A 19,025-nucleotide genomic window follows, 5' to 3' on the forward strand; every position below is an offset into this window, starting at 1 on the left:
TGTTTTTCTCTCACATCCATATTTTTCTCCCTCCCCCTCTCCCTCTCTTCCTCCCTCTTTAAAATCAACAAACATTTCAGGGGATTTCAATATATCAGGTGAGGATTTAAAAAAATAAAATAAAATAGAGCTAATAATAGTACTAACCAACAGCATTATCGTTGAGGACTCAATGAATCAATTCAGATAAAAATGCGTAAAACAGTGCTGGACACAATAAACTGCACATGCATCAGCTACAACTGTGTCTATTTTCAGTACTCATAGGCAATTCATTTCATTAAAACTTCTCATGAATTCTTAGTGGGAGTAAAAAATGGTATTTTAAAAATGTATGAAGGGTCAGGCTGTTACAGGATACATGAGAAAACCTGGAGTGTTCGAATCCCTTAGCCCTCAATCCAGCCACTCTAGGGGGTCATCACAGCTCTCCACAAAGTCCTCCTCACAGAGCTATTCTGCTAATGCCAAAAACACCACCTAACTATGCAACCAGCGTTAGGTAAAGCATGGCACACCCCGGCATTAAGAATAACATGGGGTAGTCTGCATGTGTTAAAAATAAAATTTAGTTACAGAGACAGTAAAAGGATAACTGGTGGCCATGGGCTGGGGGAAGGAGGGATGAAGAGGTGGCGCACAGAGGATTTTTAGGACAGGGAAAAGAGTCAGGATGATATTGTAATGATGGATACATGTCGTCATATATTTGTCAAACCCATGAAATGTACGCCAATGATGAACCACAGTGTAAACCATGGACTGTGGATGAGATGACAGGTCAGTGAAGATCTGTCAGCTGTAACAAATGTACCCCTCTGGTGTGGAGTGTCCATGGTGAAGGGTGGGCTCTTTTGGGGGAAGAGGTTATGTGAGAAATCTCTGTAATTTCTGCTCAATTTTGCTACAAAACTAAAAATGCTCTAAAAAATAGGTCTATTTAACACATAAAGTTTAGGAGAATAATCAATGACACAAGAAATATTTGTGATAGTGCTGAGTAAAAGAAACCAATTTGTAAACAATTGAAGAAATATATACAAACATTAAAAATTAGTTTCTAGGAGCAATATTAAATATTTGTCTGTATTTTACATTTTTCAAAAATAAACTTGTATCACTTTCACTACAGGAAAAATTTTTAGGACTTTCCTTTAAAATATCACCCAGGACTTCTGGTCAAGATGGCGGCATAGACAAATACAGCTCACCTCCTCACACAACCACATCAAAACTATAACTAAGCTATAGAACAACCATCACTCAGAACTGTTAGAAATTGAGTTGAATGGAACTCTGACAACTACAAAATTAAAGAAACCACATCCATCCAGACTGTTAGGAGGGGCAGGGACATGGAACAAATTGGTCCCACATCCATGTGTGGTGGATAAAAATTTGGGAGGGATATAACTTAGGAGCAAGGAGTCCAAGCCCCACATCAGGACCCCTAGCCTAAAGCTCCAGTGCCAGATAAATAAATCCCATAAAGTCTGGCTGCAAACACCAGTGGGAATGAGTCAATGGAAAAAACTGTCAGAATCCAAAGCAGTTTCTCTTAAAGAACTCACAGATGGACTTACTCAGACTCACTCTTTCTGAGCTCCACCACTGGGGCAAGCAGTCTTGCAAGGCACCATCCGCATGCAGGAAGAAAATGGAAGTGTCTGGCATTGAGGGATGGGGAATAGCTCTTTTCAGACAGAAAGGCAGGCAGAGGCCTTTTCTGAACCTCCCTCCCTCAGAGCCACAGAGCTAGAAGGTGGGTGCCATATCTGAGACTCTATCAACCTGGCTAACACGGTTAGCCCTGCCCTGAGATTCCCTGAGACTCCGTCCACCCCAACTTATGGGCCCATCCATACTGTAAACAGTGGCTTTTCCATAAAAATGCTTGGTCTTGGCTCATACTTCATAACTTCCTAAAGCCTATCAAACAAGCAACAGCCAGCCTCAGTGAGCCCTCAGCACCAGCACGTATTGCTAAGTGGCCCCAGGCCTGGCACCAGCAGCAGCCAGTCTAGGTTCACAGCTTGGCTTCGACTGGGAATCTCCAAGCCCAGCACAAGTAGCAGCCATCTCTACTGGCTATAGATTGATCTATAGCTCAGACATGGGGGCCCCAGGCAGAACACACAAGGGGGCTGACCTTGACCTGCACCACCTGAGAAAGCCCAGAGCCTGCGCATCCAGTGGACCACTACGGACTATGTCAGAGCACCACCACCCTGCCCCTGCACAGCTGATCCTTCATGGGGGGCCGACTGATGTCAGTCGTCACACCCAGGTCTTACAGTTAACTGGCCTGGGTAAATCCTTCCCATTGATCTGCCAACAGCAATCAAGGCTCAACTACAAGAGGAGGGTGTACTCAGGCAACACGAAGGACACACTGCAAGTACCCAGCTTGAGGAATAGGGGAGGCTGTACCACTGGACCCTACAGGACACCTACTGCATGAGGCCACAGTACCAGGACAGGGAGTCATAGCAGCTCAGTTCCTAATACACAGAAACAGTCACAGGGAGGCTGCCAAAATGTGGAGACAAGAAACATGACCCAAATGAAAGGACAGATCAAAACTTTAGGAAAGAAAACTAAAAATAATGGAAATAAACAATCTATAAGATGCAGAGCTCAAAACACTGGTTATAAGAATCCTCAAGGAACTTAGTGAGGACTTCAACGGCATAAAAAAGATCCAGTCAGAAACGAAGGATATGCTAATTAAAATACAGAACAATTACAGGGTAACAAAAGTAGAGTGGATGAAGCCAAGAATCGAATCAATGATTTGAACGAGGATAGTGTAAGCAGCTCCTGGGACACTCCAGGCATGCCAACATTCACATCACAGGAGTGCCAGAAGGAAAAGAGAAAGAGCAAGAAACTGGAAATCTACCTGGAAAAATAATGAAAGAAAACGTCCCTAATTGGGTGAAGGAAATAGACTTACAAGTCCAGGAAGCAAGGGTCTAAAGAAATTGGATGCAAAGAGACCCATTCCAAGACACATCATAATTAAAATGCCAAGGGTTAGAGATAAACAGAGAATCTTAAAAGCAGGAAAAGAAAAGCAGTTATTTGCCTACAGGGGAGTTCCCATAGACTATCAGCTGACTTCTCAAAAGAGACTTTGCAGGCTAGCAGGGGTTGGAAAGACATATTCAAAGTCATGAAAAGCAGGAACCTACAGTCAAGATTGCTCTACCCAGTGAAGCTATCATTTAGAATTGAAGGGCAGATAAAGAGCTTCCCAGACAAAAATTAAAAAACAAACAAAAAAAAAAACTAAAGAAGTTCATCATCACCAAACCATTATTCTATTAAATGTTAAAGGGACTTCTAAGAAAAAGAAAAAGATCAAATCTATGAATCATAAAATGGCAAAAATACACATCTACCAACAATTGAATTTAAAAAACTAAGCAAATAAGAAAAACAGAGACAGTATCATGGATATAGAGAGTATTTTGGTTTTTTTGGTTGCTAAATGGGAGTGTGTGGGAATGGGTGAATAGACAAGGGCATTAAGAAGCACAAATAGGTAGGTACAGAACAGCCACAGGGATGTAAAGTACGGTATAGGAAATGGAGCAGCCAAAGAACCTATACGCGTGACCCATGGACATGAACAATGGTGGGGGGATTGCCTGAGGGAGTGGAGGGTGCTGGGTTGCCCAGAGCAAAGGGTGAGAAACTGGGACAACTATAATAGCATAATCATAAAATATAATTAAAAAATAAAGAATAATAAAAAATAAAATGTCACCCAGTTTTCAATTTAGTTTTTGAACAAAGGCATATATGTACATAGGAAAGGAACAACGGCTGACATGAATGACACTCCTAACATCTCCATAAGCCTACCAAAACACTCACCAATTACTGAAAATCCTGAATCTTTGAGATATTATGCATTTGTTCCACAGATATTTACGGACCGCCCATCCTAGGTCCTGGGAACACAGCAGTACCTGAGGCAGACACTGAGAACAGGGCCAGGACAAAAGCAAACAAACACATACATGAGACGTTCTCAGACCGGGATGCACTGCAGGTGGAAGACAACGTACTTCAGGGAGGCCTGGAGAAGGCCTCTCTGATATTTGAGATGACACAGGAAAGGTGAGGAGGAGCACAGCCCGGGAAGAGTAATCTATAGAAAGAAAAAAAACAAGTGCTATGGCCCTGCAATGGGAAGTACCCAGGTTTATTTAAAGAAGGGCAAGGAGGCCAATGTGGCTGGTCATCAGCGAAAGCTGGGTGTTCAACTCTGCATCTAAAATGCCTTCAGTTGTTACTCAACAACTTTGTTGAAAATAATTGGTTAGAGTCCAGGCTTCGGGACCAGACAGACTGAGTTCAAATCCAGCTTGGTCACTTCCTACAGATGGGACCGTGAGCTGGTTGCCTCCTCTCTGGACCATAGCCTCTTCATCTGTAACCTGGAAGTAATGGATCTATTGCAAGAACAGATGCAATGCTTTAAATGACCGGATGATCATCTCAAACATTTAGGAGAACACTTGGCAGTCAAAAAACGCAAGAGAATACTAGCTAGTCTTGAAAGTGATCTTTAAGGAATCCAACCTCCTAGAAATTTCACTGTGTTTGAATCACATCAATATAAATAGACTATATCCTATGACATGATGTTTTTTCAGTTATATGTCATGTCCAGAAATTCTATTCCATGTTATTTTCTGAAGAAAATCCAATGAATCACCAGCCCAATCTCTCTGACCCCAAGGAAGATGAGAGGAGAATGCTTTCCATGGTCTCTCTTTGACTTCTCTATAATATAAGGATGACAGCTCACTTACCCTCCTAGAAATTCTTCCCTCTCTTGACTTGGGGACATGATTCTCTGTCTTTTGTCTATTTATCTATCTGTTCCTTCTCTAACTCAGATATCTCCTGTTCTTCCCATTTCCTAAAAATGTCATCAGTTCCTAATTTTTATCCATGCTCCTCTTACCCACAATACCTCCTCTGATGCTTCCCTGCCCCCAGGGGTCCTCACAGCACTAAGTCATATTCTTGATGTGACACTTACCTCATTACACTTTGTATTACACTAAATTATGGCTTACTTCCCCCATTGGATGGATAAGTTCTTGAGAGCAGGATTGACAGCTTAATCATCTTTCCTTCTCCCTTAAGACCTAACAAAATCTCTTGAACATAGTCACTGCTCTAAGTTACTGAGTAGATAAGCACATAAAATACTTTTAACAGATTATTATCATTAAAACAGAGTTTTGCAAATACTGTTGGAAATTCTCTTCTCTCTCTCACATTAGCTTTTGATTTCTAACAAGGTGTAATAGACACTAACCATATTTACATTTCCCATAAGTTTTCTATTATGGATATTAATATATCGATTTTCAATTAACATGCTAAAATAATAACTACCACTTACACAGCACATTCTTAGAATGTGCCATTCTAAGAAGCATATATGCATTAATTCATTCTACCCTCCCAGTAATCCTTTGTTGTAGGTTCTACTTTTTGTATTTTCCATTTCATGACTGAGGTTACTAAGGCAAAGAGTTAAACCCCTTATTCAAGGTCACACAGCTAGACAAGGGGAAGCTAGGATGGGAACCCAGGAAGCCCTGGTGGCCTCAGTCTGCGCTGGTAATCCCAAACCTTTCCTAAATAGCTATTCACTATAAAAATCTATTACATATAAACATTTTTAAACATATTTAGAACTTTTAATGGAAACTCACTTTTTATAAATAATATATTTTTCTGTAATATAAACAAATATATCTGTATTAACTACATCAAAGTTTGCCTAAAGTACATATATAAAATTTACTAATGAATATTTCATTATGTCAATTTTGCATGAAATATTATAATATTTCAAGCTATTTTACCTTACTTCTGAATTGTTAAAGATATTACCAATTGAACATGGAATCTTGTTGACTATCTTGGGATAGTTTTTTTGGTATTCTGTATTGATTTTTAAATTCAGAAAAACTGAAAATATTTACAAATCTGTGCCATAAATCGTACTAATGCTACGGAACTCTCGGTGTCAGAGATGACAACCATAACAATGTTATAATATCATTGAAAATGACAACTTAATATATGTTGTTAGGTTTTTAAAGGCTATATTTGGCCTTAATTTCTTACAATTAGAAAATAATCTCTACTATTACAAAGTCTGCTTAATTCTCCAATGTTGTTAAACTTAAACTTTTAGGTTAATAAATCTAAATATTTAGGTTATAAATCTAAATATGGATAATTCTAAGTCAACTTAAGGTACATTAATACTGACAGGCTCATTTCCTAGGTCATTGTCTGGCTGTTGCGTCTGCCAGGAAAGGATCTGCACCCAGATTTTTTTTTTACAACCTGCCCCTTCCACCTATCAGGCTCAACTCAAATGTCTCCACCTACCAAGGCATCATTGCCTGGCCAGTCTACCCAAAGAAGCCCACCGCTATGGGTTGAATTGTATCTCCCAAAAGATATGTAAAAGTCCTAACCCCTAGAATTTCAGGATGTGACTTTACTCGGAAATAGGGTTGTTGCAAGGTAATTAGTCATGATGAGGCCACACTGGAGTAGGGTCAGCCCTGAGTCCACTATAACTGGTGTTTTCACATGAAGAGGAGACACACAGACGCAGAGACTCGAGGGAGAAAACCATGGGAAGCAGGCAAGGAGAGAGAGTTATGCTACCACAAGCCAAGCAATCCCTGGGGCTGCAGAAGATAAATGAGGCAAAGAAGGACCCACCCGATTTTGGATTTCTGGCCTCCAGCTCTGTGGAGAACACATTTCTACCATTTTATGCCACCCAGTTCTTGGTACTCATTACAGCAGCTAGGAAACTAATATGCCCCCGGCCAGCAACTGCTCTTGCCCCATCAGGCACTTTCACTGTTATCGTAGTTCTCCATAGTATCTGAAACAGCAGTGTGCGTTACTGATTGTCTCTGTTCATGCGAATGTCAGTTCTAGCACAGCAAAGTCCTGTTCTGACTTCAAAGCACAGAGTATGTAGTAGATGCCCAAGAAATATTTTGTCCAATAAATGAATGAGCCTTAGACCAACAACAGGATTAAAGAGTATCAGAATAATAACGCACTTCCAATACTCGGAGCAACTACAAACCCTCCTATAATCGAATAGCAAAGTCTAATACCAGATTTATCTCGCACTTGAGTGAGACTTTGTACCATCTTCACTATCCGGCACAGTCTGGAAAATGAACCTTTGAGCAAAAGAAAAACAGCTTCAGCAAAATGAGAGGGGGAAGAATTCCTTACTACTTCAAAGATGCGGCTGAAATAAAATTACTTTTTGAACAAACATTTTCTATGTGTCAGGAGAGAAGGCTTATCTTGTGGGGAGTAGAAGCCTGATAACTAATGGAACTAGAAAGCAAAAGACCTTCAAGAAAAACAAGTCAGTCCTGGCTGGTGTAGCTCAGTGGATTAAGCGCGGGCCTGCGAACCAGACGATCGCAGTTCAATTCCCAGTCAGGGCACATGCCTGAGTTGCAGGCTAGTTCCCGGCAGGGGACACACCAGAGGCAACCATACATTGATATTTCTCTCCCTCTCTCCTTCCCTCCCCCTCTAAAGATAAATAATATCTTTTAAAAAAAGAAAGAAAGAAAGAAAGAAAAACAAGTCAGTTAGAGTTAAAAGAGAAGGATTCTGAGGTTATTTGGTAAAGAAGCAGTGAGTGCTGCCCCTTAGCCAAGCCATCTTTCTGGAAGGCACAAACACTAGCAGAAATTCTTAGACTGAGTCAGAAGCAACACTCCAGGGGCTCTCTGGTGTTGGGGTCTCTGTGCAATTGTTTAAACTGAAGTCTATTCTGAAGGAGGAGTACATAAACACGGCTCGCCTGCTTGCACAATCACAGCAAAGATTACAACTAAACTACAGAGTTACTATCACCCAGAATAGGCAGAAAATCAAGCGATACAGAAGTCCGAAACCAAGGAATTAGAAGTCACGTTCATTCATACAGGTAGGAGGAACAGAGATGCAGAGACAGGGAGATGTGGAATAGGGTTGCGCGACCACGTGTGGTGGCTACGTATGGGGGGGGGGCATCTAGGGAGTGAGGGGTCCCAGCCCCTCACCAGATCACCCAGCCCAGGGTTCCAGTGCCAAGAAGATAAGTCCCCATAACTTTGGCTCTAAAATCCAATAGGGGTTGGGGCAGAGGAACAAACTTTTGGATTCTCAAGCATCTCCTCTTAAATGGCTCACAATGGTCTTAGGACTTACGTAGATTCACTCCCTCTCAGCTATAACACCTGGGCAGCAGCTGGAAGGGCACCGGTGGCATACAGGGAGGAACTGCAGTGTCCGGCATCCGGGTCAGTGCCAGGGGACAGCTCCCCCTGGGAAAAACTCCAGAGGCCAGGCAGCAGCCACTGTCCCTTTTCAGAGCCCTCCCCCACACACAGCCAGAGTGGCCACATCACACCACATGAACCTGGTTCACAGGGCTTGCCCCGTCCTGGTCTTTACCTAAGGCATCCAACTTTTAGGTGTGCTTTCCTACATAAACACCACACTATTAAGACAGGGAGTCAAATCAGCTGTACCTAGTACATAGAAACAAACACAGGGAGGCTGCCAAAATGAGGTGACATAGAAATATGGCCCAAATGAAAAAACTGAACAAAACTCCAGAAAAAGAACTATACATAATGGAGATAAGCAAACTACCAGATGCAGAGTTCAAAACACGGGTGATCAGGATGCTCCAGGAACTCAGTGGGTACTTCAACAGCATAAAAAAGACCCAGGCAGATAAAGGTTACACTAAGTAAAATAAAGAAAAAAATTACAGGTAAACAACAGTGGAGTAGATAAAGCTGAAAATCAAATCAATGATTTGGAAGACAAGGAAGAAAAAATATTCAATCAGAACAGCAAGAAGAAAAAAAATCCAAAAAAAATGAGGCTACTAAGGAATCTCTAGGACAACTTCAAATGTACCAATATTTGGATCATAGGTGTGCTGAAAGGAGAAGAGAAAGAGCAAGAAATTGTAAACGTATTTGAAAAAATAATGAAAGAAAATTTTCCTAATTTAGTGAAGGAAACAGACATACAAGTCCATCCAGAAGCACAGAGAAGCCTAAACAAGTTGGACCCAAAGAGGACCACACGAAGACACATCATAATGAAAATGTCCAAGGTGCAAGATAAAGAGAGAATCTTAAAAACAGCAAGAGAAAAGTAGAGAGTGTCCTACAAAGGAGTTCCCATAAGATTGTCAACTGATTTCTCAAAAGAAACTTTGCAGGCTAGAAGAGATTGGCAATAAGTATTCAAAGTGAGGAAAAGCAAGGATCTACATCCAAGATTACTCTATCCAGCAAAGTTTTCATTTAGAATGGAAGGGCAGATAAAGTGCTTCCCAGACAAGATAAAGCTAAAGGAGTCCCTCTTTTCCAAGCCATTATTACATGAAATGTTAAAGAGACTTATTTAAGAAAAAAATCAAAGCTATGAACATTAAAATGGCAATAAATCCACAACTGTCAACAAACCTAAACCTCAAACTGAACAGAAACAGACTTATAGATATGAAGATCATTTGAAGGGTTAACAGCTGGGAGGGAGGAATGGAGGAAAAGGTGCAGGGATTAACAGTACAAATTGGTAGGTACAGAATAGACAGGGGGAGGTTAAGAACGGTACAGGAAATGGAGAAGCCAAAGAACTTATATGCATGACCCACAGACATATACTAAAGTGGGGGAAATTGCAGGGGGGGATGGGGGGCACTAGGTTGGGCGGGGACAAAGACGAAAACTGGGACGACTGCAATAGCATAATCATTACAATACATTTTTAAAAAATAAAATAAAATAAAGTGAAATCTATACAACATTCTAGAGAGATTTCCATTTTTAAAAAAGCTTTGACATTAAGGGGGACAAGGGTCATGTTTACTGAGGGGAAGTGTCACCTCTGGGCAATATTGCTTTCCTTGAAAACGCCAGAAAAATGATGCCTTGCCCAGCAGGGACGTGTGCTCTGAGAGAAGCAACCTGACATCCAACACAGCAGACTCTTAAGGAGCTTTAAAGACAGAAAGGAAAAAAGGAAGAAAATTAAAATTAAAATTAAAAAAAGAACAAAAAATAAAACAGGAGACAGAAAAAAATTAGAAAAACAAAAGCAAGAAAAACAAAACAACAAGGTAAAAAAAAAAAAAGACAGAAAGGAGTAGTAACATGGCTTGGCCTTAAAAAAGGAGCTCCCCTCTGTTTGGAAGAGCAAAATACACAGGAGGCAGCTGGAGGAAGACGCACAGTGGGGCAGGGAATAAGGAGAAGCGGCAGAGGAGTTAGGGATGGTGACTGCCAGGGCGGTTGACGAGGCAAGAGGTGAGGTGGTGCTAAAGGAGAGAGAGAGAGAGAACACGAAGCATTTGTTGCTCCACTTACTTGTGCAGTCATTGGTTGCTTTCTGTCTGTGCCCTGACTGGAGGTCAAACCTGCAACCTTGGCCTATCCGAACAACCCTCCAACTGAGCTACCAGGCTGGGGCTGTCTTACTAGTCTGTACCTTAATATTCAGTACCCCTTTGTGGGCTCTAGGAGGACAGAGGCACAATGAAACAATCGTGCTTATGAAAAGCATGTGTTTAAGAGCAGACCATAAAAGGTTTTAGAAGTAATCATAAAAATATTCCAGGGAATGGCTATATCAAGGGATGAATGGGGATGATCACATCACCCCCAAAAGGAGAGCGGAAACATCAGTGATTCCCAGAACGGACTCCCAAAACCAAGGCCACTTTTTAAATATGCAGAGTCCTAGATACCATACCAAAACTCAGGGGTAGCAAAGGATCTCAAGGCTGTCACCATAAAATAACAGTTTTCTCCATTTTATCACTGTAAGCTGCATCTGACGGAGTCGGAGTAGCAATCAACACCATCTCCATTTCTGTGCTCTCCCAGCCTCAGGCTTCTGACACCACTTTCTTCAAAGTCTGTTCTCCCTGAACTCTCGTGTCCACCCAGGTGGGTGCTAATCAACGTCCCCTGGGTCTCCCTCCCCGTAAGATGAGTCAACTGGGGGCACAGTGACAAGGGCAGAGTAACTGCAGAGAAGCAAGGTGTGCCAACTCCGCCAACCAACCACTTCCACTTTCCCTCTTCCTTGAACTTTACCCGGTCAGGGTAGTGGTGAGGGTGAGTCTTTTGGCAACTACCATGGCCCTAAAGTTGCAAAGGAATATTATTGGTTACAATTACTCAGCATTCTTGACCAGTACAAGCCAGCCTGAAGAAGATTAAAATTTATCTTGGTTTGACAGATAAGCTGACACATTTAAACCAGCAAAACAGTGGTAAAGAGTATGCTAAGTAAATATTCTTCCCTCTCCAGCCCAACCACCCAGCTCTCTTCCCCTAAAGCAATCATTATCATCGGTTTCTTGGGTCACCTTCCAGAGATGATCTTAAAAGTTACAAGAATAAACACATACTTACAAACTCATATCAAACCTCAGTGGCCACAGACTACTCTGCAACTCCACCTGTTTCCTCATATCTTAGAGATCTTTCCCTATCTGCAAATATAGAATGATCTCATTCTTTTCAACAGCTACCTAGTTTTTTTTTTTCTGCTTGTAATTTGTTTAAGCAATCCCATATTGATGGATATTTAGCTGTAAAACTTCTGTCATTACAGATAGTGCTGCAATGGATGTCTGTGAAGATTCATTTTGCAACATACAAGTCTAACTGTAGAAAAATGCCTTAGATTTCCTGAGATGAGAAGGCAGGTAAATTTTTACTTCTGGCAATCTTTCAAAACTGCTACATAGATGCTAGACCACTTTGTACCCCTTCCAACAATGTATGAGCTTGCCAATTTCCCCCCAAACCTCACCACCATAAGGTATTAACAAACATCAAGATCTTTGCCAACTGAGTAGACTAAATAGTTCAAAATGATGTTTCTCCTATCCTGAGTTGAGCATTTGTAATTTCTTTCCTGTGAACTGTCTGTTCCTTGCCTTTGCCCTTTTCCTCTGAGATCAGCAGTCCTTTTTCTTACTGACACTTAGGAGTTCTTCGGATATTAGTCATTCCTTGCGTATGTCATGTTATAAATGCTTTTTGCTGGTGTGGTGATGTTTATCTTCTGCTTGTTACACATACTACCTCTTCTTAAGTGGAGTTTTATGTATCAGTATTTATGCCTTCCTTACTCTTTAAGATTTATCAAATATTTTCAAGTGTAGAGACAGACCTCTTCTCTAATATCTCCATAAGCCCTCAGATATATACTTTTATTTCCTCTGTTGGCACTTTTTGAAATGAGGCTAGAAGACAACCTACTTCCTACCCTGACCTCCCTACTCCATTATCCTGAGTTCTCATGGAATTTCTTCTCTATTTCTCCCTTGCTTTTCTTCATGGAGTTTCACATGAACCCTGCATTTGCTTGGCCTACCTTGGAGATCACACTCTTTTTATAGTTCTTGCTTCAGTTTGAAGTTTACTGAGATCAAAAGGAATTTAATGTCTTTTCATAATCAACATGCCATTCAAACTGTGCTACTTTTTCTATTCCAAGGAAATGATAAAACAAAAAGTGTTCAGATTGATGCCTATGATGTGCGAATATGCAAAAACTTGCCTAGCTGCTCCAGATAAACAGAAAACAAAAATGTTACCTTAATTAAAAATAAAATCAGACTTTAAACTTTATCTTCAGAAGTGGCTTTTTAACAACTATTTATTTTAATGTTCTTTTAGATATTTTATTCTTCAAACTTTAGTAGCTGATAAGTTTGTTACTTGTGACAACATTGTATTATGTACAAAAATGTCAAGGTAACATCTTCAAATTCTTGACAAAACTTAAGCACTGGTTTAGGAGATGGGAAATAAAGCCACTGCTGGAAATTGAGGCCAGGCTTATTTTAGGTTTGATTTTTGAAAAAGAGATTCTAAAAATATAGCGCTGTTGTTCTCCCTTCTGTTTCCACACTCTTTTCAAAAGGTGAATAGGTCTGTCTCAAGAGCTACAATGACAACTGCTTTCCTAAGACGCAAGATAAAAAAGCAAAAGTTAATGTTCTATTTCTGACTCAATTCCCTCTACACTTTAATTTTCTCTCATATTAGTATTTGGAAAAAAGAATAACAAAGAAAGAGAAAAGTATATAGCACAAGATAATTTAATTTTTCTCTATCCTGTTCATTGATTAAAAATGAAAGCTCTGGATACCAAAGGAGCAAACACCAGAAAATTTTAAACACTGATATTTGCAGTGTTTATTGCTCTCAACACATCCTCAAAAACAAAGGTATTTTTCTAAAAACCTATGAAAATTGAAAGGTATACATATGATTTCACTTTTCACACCTTCACTCAAGAAGAAAAGAGGGTTAAAATCCCACTGAAGAGGTTGCTATGCGGTCATTTTTCTCATTCACCTACACGAAATGTAGGGAAGAGCTTTCTTTTCGGTTACCAGCAACAAAAGTAAATTATTTGGCATATCAGCGCCCAGCTATATGAGTATTCACACGTGGGGCTACCGCCTCACTGAAGAAGACTCTGGCCCTCAGTTTTTCCACCTGGAATATGGGTGAGGTTGGAATAGATTTTTTAAGCCCCTTTCAGCTCTAACATCTTACGAATCTATTAAAAAGTCATTCAAGCATCAGCACATCAAGCAAATATGAGTATTTCCAGTGTTTGGGAATTTTCTTCATATACTTCATAAATTGACATATAGATTTTCTTAAAGAAACAAAACCCATCATATCTTTAAAAAAGATAATTTTGTGTCTTAATCATGAATTCTTTGTGCTCAGTCTCATAACACTGGTGAAACAAACAGACATGACAATCTGCCAATATTTTACTTAAGTGGTTTTTACTTATTAAAGTTACTTAAACTTATTTCCAGTTTAAGAGCTAAATACTTAACACTCTCACTCAGTTATCCTTCAGATAGTCCTGGATATTAAGCTACTTGGGTTAGCCTCCTTTCCAGCTCTGCCTTTTGTCATCACACTATACAGATTTTCTGAGATACTGGCTCTATCAGAAGAAATTCCCTTTCTAGTTTTCTTAAAATGGAAAACTCTCATCTCAATCAGCAGCCTCCTAAGTAGGGACCCTGCCTTGGACCTCTCTCCCCAGCTCCGACCCCTCAAATCCATCAGTTTCCTGGCTGTTTTCATGAACCCCCTGCAGGCCTCACTGTTGGACAGTTTCACAAGGCTTCCTCCACTTCTGTCCCTATCATTTCCTGGGTCTGGGATGGCCTTCCTCTTGTCAGCAAGGCCTGCTCATCCTTCCTGCAGGGCTCTACCATGAACTCTGGCAACACAGGCCTGTACATGGGAACCGCTTCCCAGCCCTCAGCTGTCACTGTGTGGATCTTTAGGTACATGCTAGCCTTATGATGACTCTGTACTGTCCATATTTTCGTTTTTCAAAGAACTTTAAAGTCATCACTGATCCACGCATGACCCTCTTTTTTTTTTAACAAGATGATTAGCTACAAACTTACCACCAAACCTGAGTACTATATCATTACCACTAACTTACATTCACCTATGTGTTCTTCCACATGATATCCTTCTGGCCATCCTAAAAGATAACTGGTGTTCTATGTTTTAAGTTCATTATTCTCTTACTTAAACATCTCTTACTTCAACACACATATAAATACTTGGTTGTATTTTTATAATTTGTGTTTGCTTGTTTCCCTGGCTCATGTAAATTAACAATTTTGAAGAATAATTTGGTAAGATCTAGTAAGTTGAATATATTCATACACCTCACCTATCAAAAATTCCCTACCCAGGTATTCAGCCAAGAGAAATACTTGCACTTGGGCCCCAGGACACAGGATTGATCAAAGCAGCACTCTGCAATAGTTTTCGACAACAACAAAAAGGCTATCGGTAGGAGAACAGAGAAATACATGTGGTAGAGACACATAAGGCATGACTCTTTAATAACACCATGTTGAAGGGGGGACAAGTCACACAGTCAACAGATAGGATAAGATCACTTTTTCAAGATATAAAACCAACTTTAAAAGGAGTAAAATAAACCCATCATTTTGAGAAGTCGTGTTTTATCCTCCCAAACCAGATGACAAACTCTGGAGGGCAGGGGCATTTTTATTCTGATTTGTACCTGCCACACGCCTAGACCAGTGTCTTGAACAGTGGTGCTCCATAAGCACTAACCCACTGAATGATCACCGAAACCTACCTAATTTAGGACTTCTAACAAAATTTAAATCTTCTCCCTCATTTAACAGTTTCATCAATAAAGCTGCATAAAACTTGTATTTACTTATACATTAACTTAACTCTATTTCTGCAGTGTAGCAGTACAGATCTCCAAATGCAAACATTTTACCCTGGAAGTACTTCACTTTCCTTCTTGGAGTAAAGTTAACAGACAGTTAAAGCAATGTAGGGACAAGAAAACTTATTCTACGTGATCCTGTGGGAGCCCAACACAGTCGTACACTCCAAGTAGGTGACATCTGAAACAGATACCCCAAAAGGAATGCATTCACTGAATGTACCATTGAGTTATCTCATCAAAACTAAAAATAAGTGCAAAAACAGTTTTTAGACTTTCAAAAAGCAAAGCTTTTAATTTCAAGCCATTTTCTCTTTACTTTGAGAGACAAAAATCATTTTTAGGGAGAAACATGTAGAACTTGGGGTAAAAGAACAACAAGAATTCTATCCCACCAATCAGGGCCTTCCTTATAATCCAAGGAGGGCTATGCAGAGTCTCTGTAGGTGATTCTAGTCAAATTGCGCTGCATCTTCCCTTCGACCTTGGGAACTCTGCTCGCTCTGAGTTACTGCTAGGTCTTCTGTTTCATTTATTATTAGTCTTTGTATCTGCAATGCTGTAACATTAAATAGGAATATCAACACTAGGAGCTTGCAGTGCCCAAAACTGTAGAAAGGCTTCCAAAAACAAAGTGGGGGAAGGTTACAGCCAAGAGGAAAACAAAGTTAAGGATATTGAGATGAGATACTCTAAAATTCTACCTTTGAAGAAAGACCACATTTAATTAGCTGTGTGATATTACCATCCATTAGCCTGCAATTTTTAAATTTAAGAAAAGACGTTCACCAGAAAGTATTTTATTTGGAAAAATGTCACAACTGAATACGACATACAATTTCTTAAAACTAGTCCAGCGACTGAAAAATGGAAATTGTAATAGAGAAAAAGCCTATAGGACTTTTGCGTCCGGGAGAAAGAAATAATCCTGCAACCCAGTACGTTCACTGAGTTTCCTGTCATTTGCTTCATGTCCATTATGTAATGCTTTCCCCAGCTTTAGGTCTCTCTGTTTAAGCTACCGTCACGTATATAACAGAATTGCCACAAAATAAGTATAGGTCATAACTTTCAAAAAAAAAAAAAGCTTAAAGGGTATCATGCAGATGTGTCTATAGACAGTAGAGGCTTTAAAAAACAAAATCTGCTGCTGTCATTACTTCTTCCCGGCTTCCCCCCCACCCCAGGTCTCCCATCCCTTCCTCCCCCAGATACCCGGGTGACCCAATCTGCGGGCAGTTCCCGGCTGGTTGCAGGGGAAGCACGTCTCCACTGCAATGCAAACGCTGTCCCGGTCTGAACCAGGGAAAGCAGACTCGGCCTGCCCGAGGGGTGGAAGAGGGCTGCAGAGAAGGCTGCAGGGGCGCCGGCAGCTGGTGGGCAGGGGTGCCCCGTGAGGACGGTCCGCAGTGCACGCGCACAATAAAACCCAAGGCTCAACTTCCCGGGCCGCTCCTCCCGGCTCCCCGGATTCCCTGAAAGGTGCGGCGTAGGCGTTAGCTGGAGCCGGTGCGGGCGCTCTCATCCGCGCGGGCTCCGTTCTCCGCTGACAATTACATCAGACCTGCCCCAGCTTCATCCCCCAGCAGCCTGGGGGAGCCGGCGCGGGGATTTGAGGGGATTTGCGGGTTCCAGAGCCACGCGGCCGGAATTCCCCGACAACGAGGTTGGGGGGGAGGGCGGCGAGTAGGGACCGTGACCCAGACGCCCCCTCCCTTCTCGGCCGCCAGGCTGGACAGCACCGCCGCCCCCGACTCCCGGCCGCCGGGCTTGTGCGGGCGGGCGAGCCCCCAGAGGACTGCGATGCTTCTGGGGCCCAAAACCGAGCTGCCCACCCGCGCGCCCCTCTAAGTCCTCGGCCCTCCGGACGCACAATGCCCCCAGCCCCGGCGCGGGCACCGTCACATCCGCTCCCCGGGTAACCCAAGCAGCTAGAGCATCTACCTGGAGGCGAGCGGTGGCGCCGCCGATCCTGCGGCAGCGGCGGCGGGAGACGGCCCGGCGGGCGGACAGGCGCGCCGGCTGGATGGGGAGCACAGCCGCGGTCTCCAGCACCGACAGCGGCGGCGGCGGCGCTGCGCCTCCAGTGGCCCGCCGCGCCGCAGCCCCTCCTCTCCCACGGGCGGGGCGCGCTGGCGGGGCGGCGCTCCGGGTTCTCCGCCCCCGGCTGGCTGGCCGGGCGGGAGTGGAACCGCAGGCGGCAGGCTCTCCCGCAGCGCTCCTGCGCCCCCCGGCACCCCTTACTACGCCGCCGGGAGAGCCGCGGGAGAGGCGCTCCGGACCTCCGACGCGCTGGTTCCCCGTGCCTGGGCTTACCCCGAGGCCGGCCCCCTTGGGAACCTCTGACTCGAGGTCACCGCCGTGGAGACCGCGCTTCCCGGGGCCTGAGCGCCCGGGAAGCGTCCCCGCCCTCCCAGTCGGGCGGAGGTGGACTGGCCGGCGTTCGCAACGGGTGGCCTGGAATGGCCCCTGCGAGCACCATGAGAAAGCGGATTCGGAGGGGAACAGCAGCTCGGCGGCCTCCCCAGAGGCGCTGCCAAGCCCCTGACTAAGGCCATCGTTCGGGGTGGTCAGTAAACCCGCTGGTCTGTGTACCTGCTCCCCGCCGTCCCTCACACTCGGGAGCAAAAACTTCTCAGGCCGGGACACACCTGGGGAAGAACGACTCGGTTGCTTAAATACCCAGCTCACTACAACCCATCCCACACAGCCTTCAACCGACCCCAGCCTGTGCAGGGGGGCAGATTAGGCTGAAGGCAATTTTGCTGGAAAAGAATGAGGTAAGTTAAATATTTGCACAGACGTTTTTGCTATGAAAGGATGAGAAAAAATCTCAGAAATATCTCAACACCTTCCACCTTCAGGGGAAGAAAATTCAGAGAACACACTGTGACAGGAACTGTTTCAGAAACGCACTGGAGTGCTTTGTGGGCTCTCGAAGGGTCCGAATTGGATGAGTTGGGGAAGGATGCCTTCAAAAACTGAGGATAGTGTTACCCACTGAGGCAACTGTGATGGTATCATCTCAATGTTTGCTGTAAAACATAGTCAATTGTATGCACTTTTTCTCACATACAATTTCTCTTGAAACTCCAATCCTACCTTTTGAATTAGCTTCTTCCACCTTAACTAACAATGTTTTTACATTGCCTTGGCATAAAATAATAGATGCTGGGCCCTTTGACACATCGCAGTTTTTACCTTAACTCCTTCCCTGTGACTGACAGCCTTCTCAAGCTCGCCACCTGGGTGCTGACTTTCATTTGATCATCCCCACCTTTTACTCCTTCCGCCTGGGTTCCAGGAATGGAACTCTACTGAGATTGATTTCTTTCTAAAAAGAAAAGCAAAACCCCATGTAGTGTGAAAAGAGATGAGAGAGAGAGCACACAGAATCTTTAACCTAGAGTACTTCTCAAAATTTTTCACAAAACCTCCAATAGGGGAAAAAAACACACCAAAAACTGCGAACTCTTGGGAGGGGAGACAAACGATCAAGACCTAAATCTCATGTGTTATCGGAAGAATGCTTGCACATTTTCCACTCTATTCCATATTATCTCTTTTATTATTTTTAAAAAATGTTTTAAATATCACGGCAGAAGTCTACTACTTGTCTCATTGATTAATGAGCAAATAAGATACATTGG

At 42.6% G+C, this 19,025-nt stretch overlaps 1 protein-coding gene across 6 annotated transcripts in view; it reads right to left on the bottom strand.

Moving 5' to 3' along the window:
* Positions 1-17,771, bottom strand: part of OSBPL6 (oxysterol binding protein like 6) — a 197,277-nt gene extending 179,506 nt beyond the window's left edge. For 4 of the 6 annotated variants that reach the window (XM_037044372.1, XM_037044374.1, XM_037044373.1 and 1 more), the window contains exon 1: positions 17,320-17,771. The gene's annotated coding sequence lies outside the window, so the exon portion shown is untranslated. The remainder of the gene's footprint in view (positions 1-17,319) is intronic. The other 2 variants (XM_037044377.1, XM_037044376.1) reach the window with 1 other exon arrangement.
* Between the last annotated feature and the right edge of the window lie 1,254 nt (positions 17,772-19,025).

Source organism: Sturnira hondurensis, unplaced genomic scaffold, assembly GCF_014824575.4.
Source record: "Sturnira hondurensis isolate 20B ecotype Veracruz unplaced genomic scaffold, ASM1482457v3 Scaffold0004136, whole genome shotgun sequence".
In the NCBI taxonomy this organism is placed as follows: Eukaryota; Metazoa; Chordata; class Mammalia; order Chiroptera; family Phyllostomidae; genus Sturnira; species Sturnira hondurensis.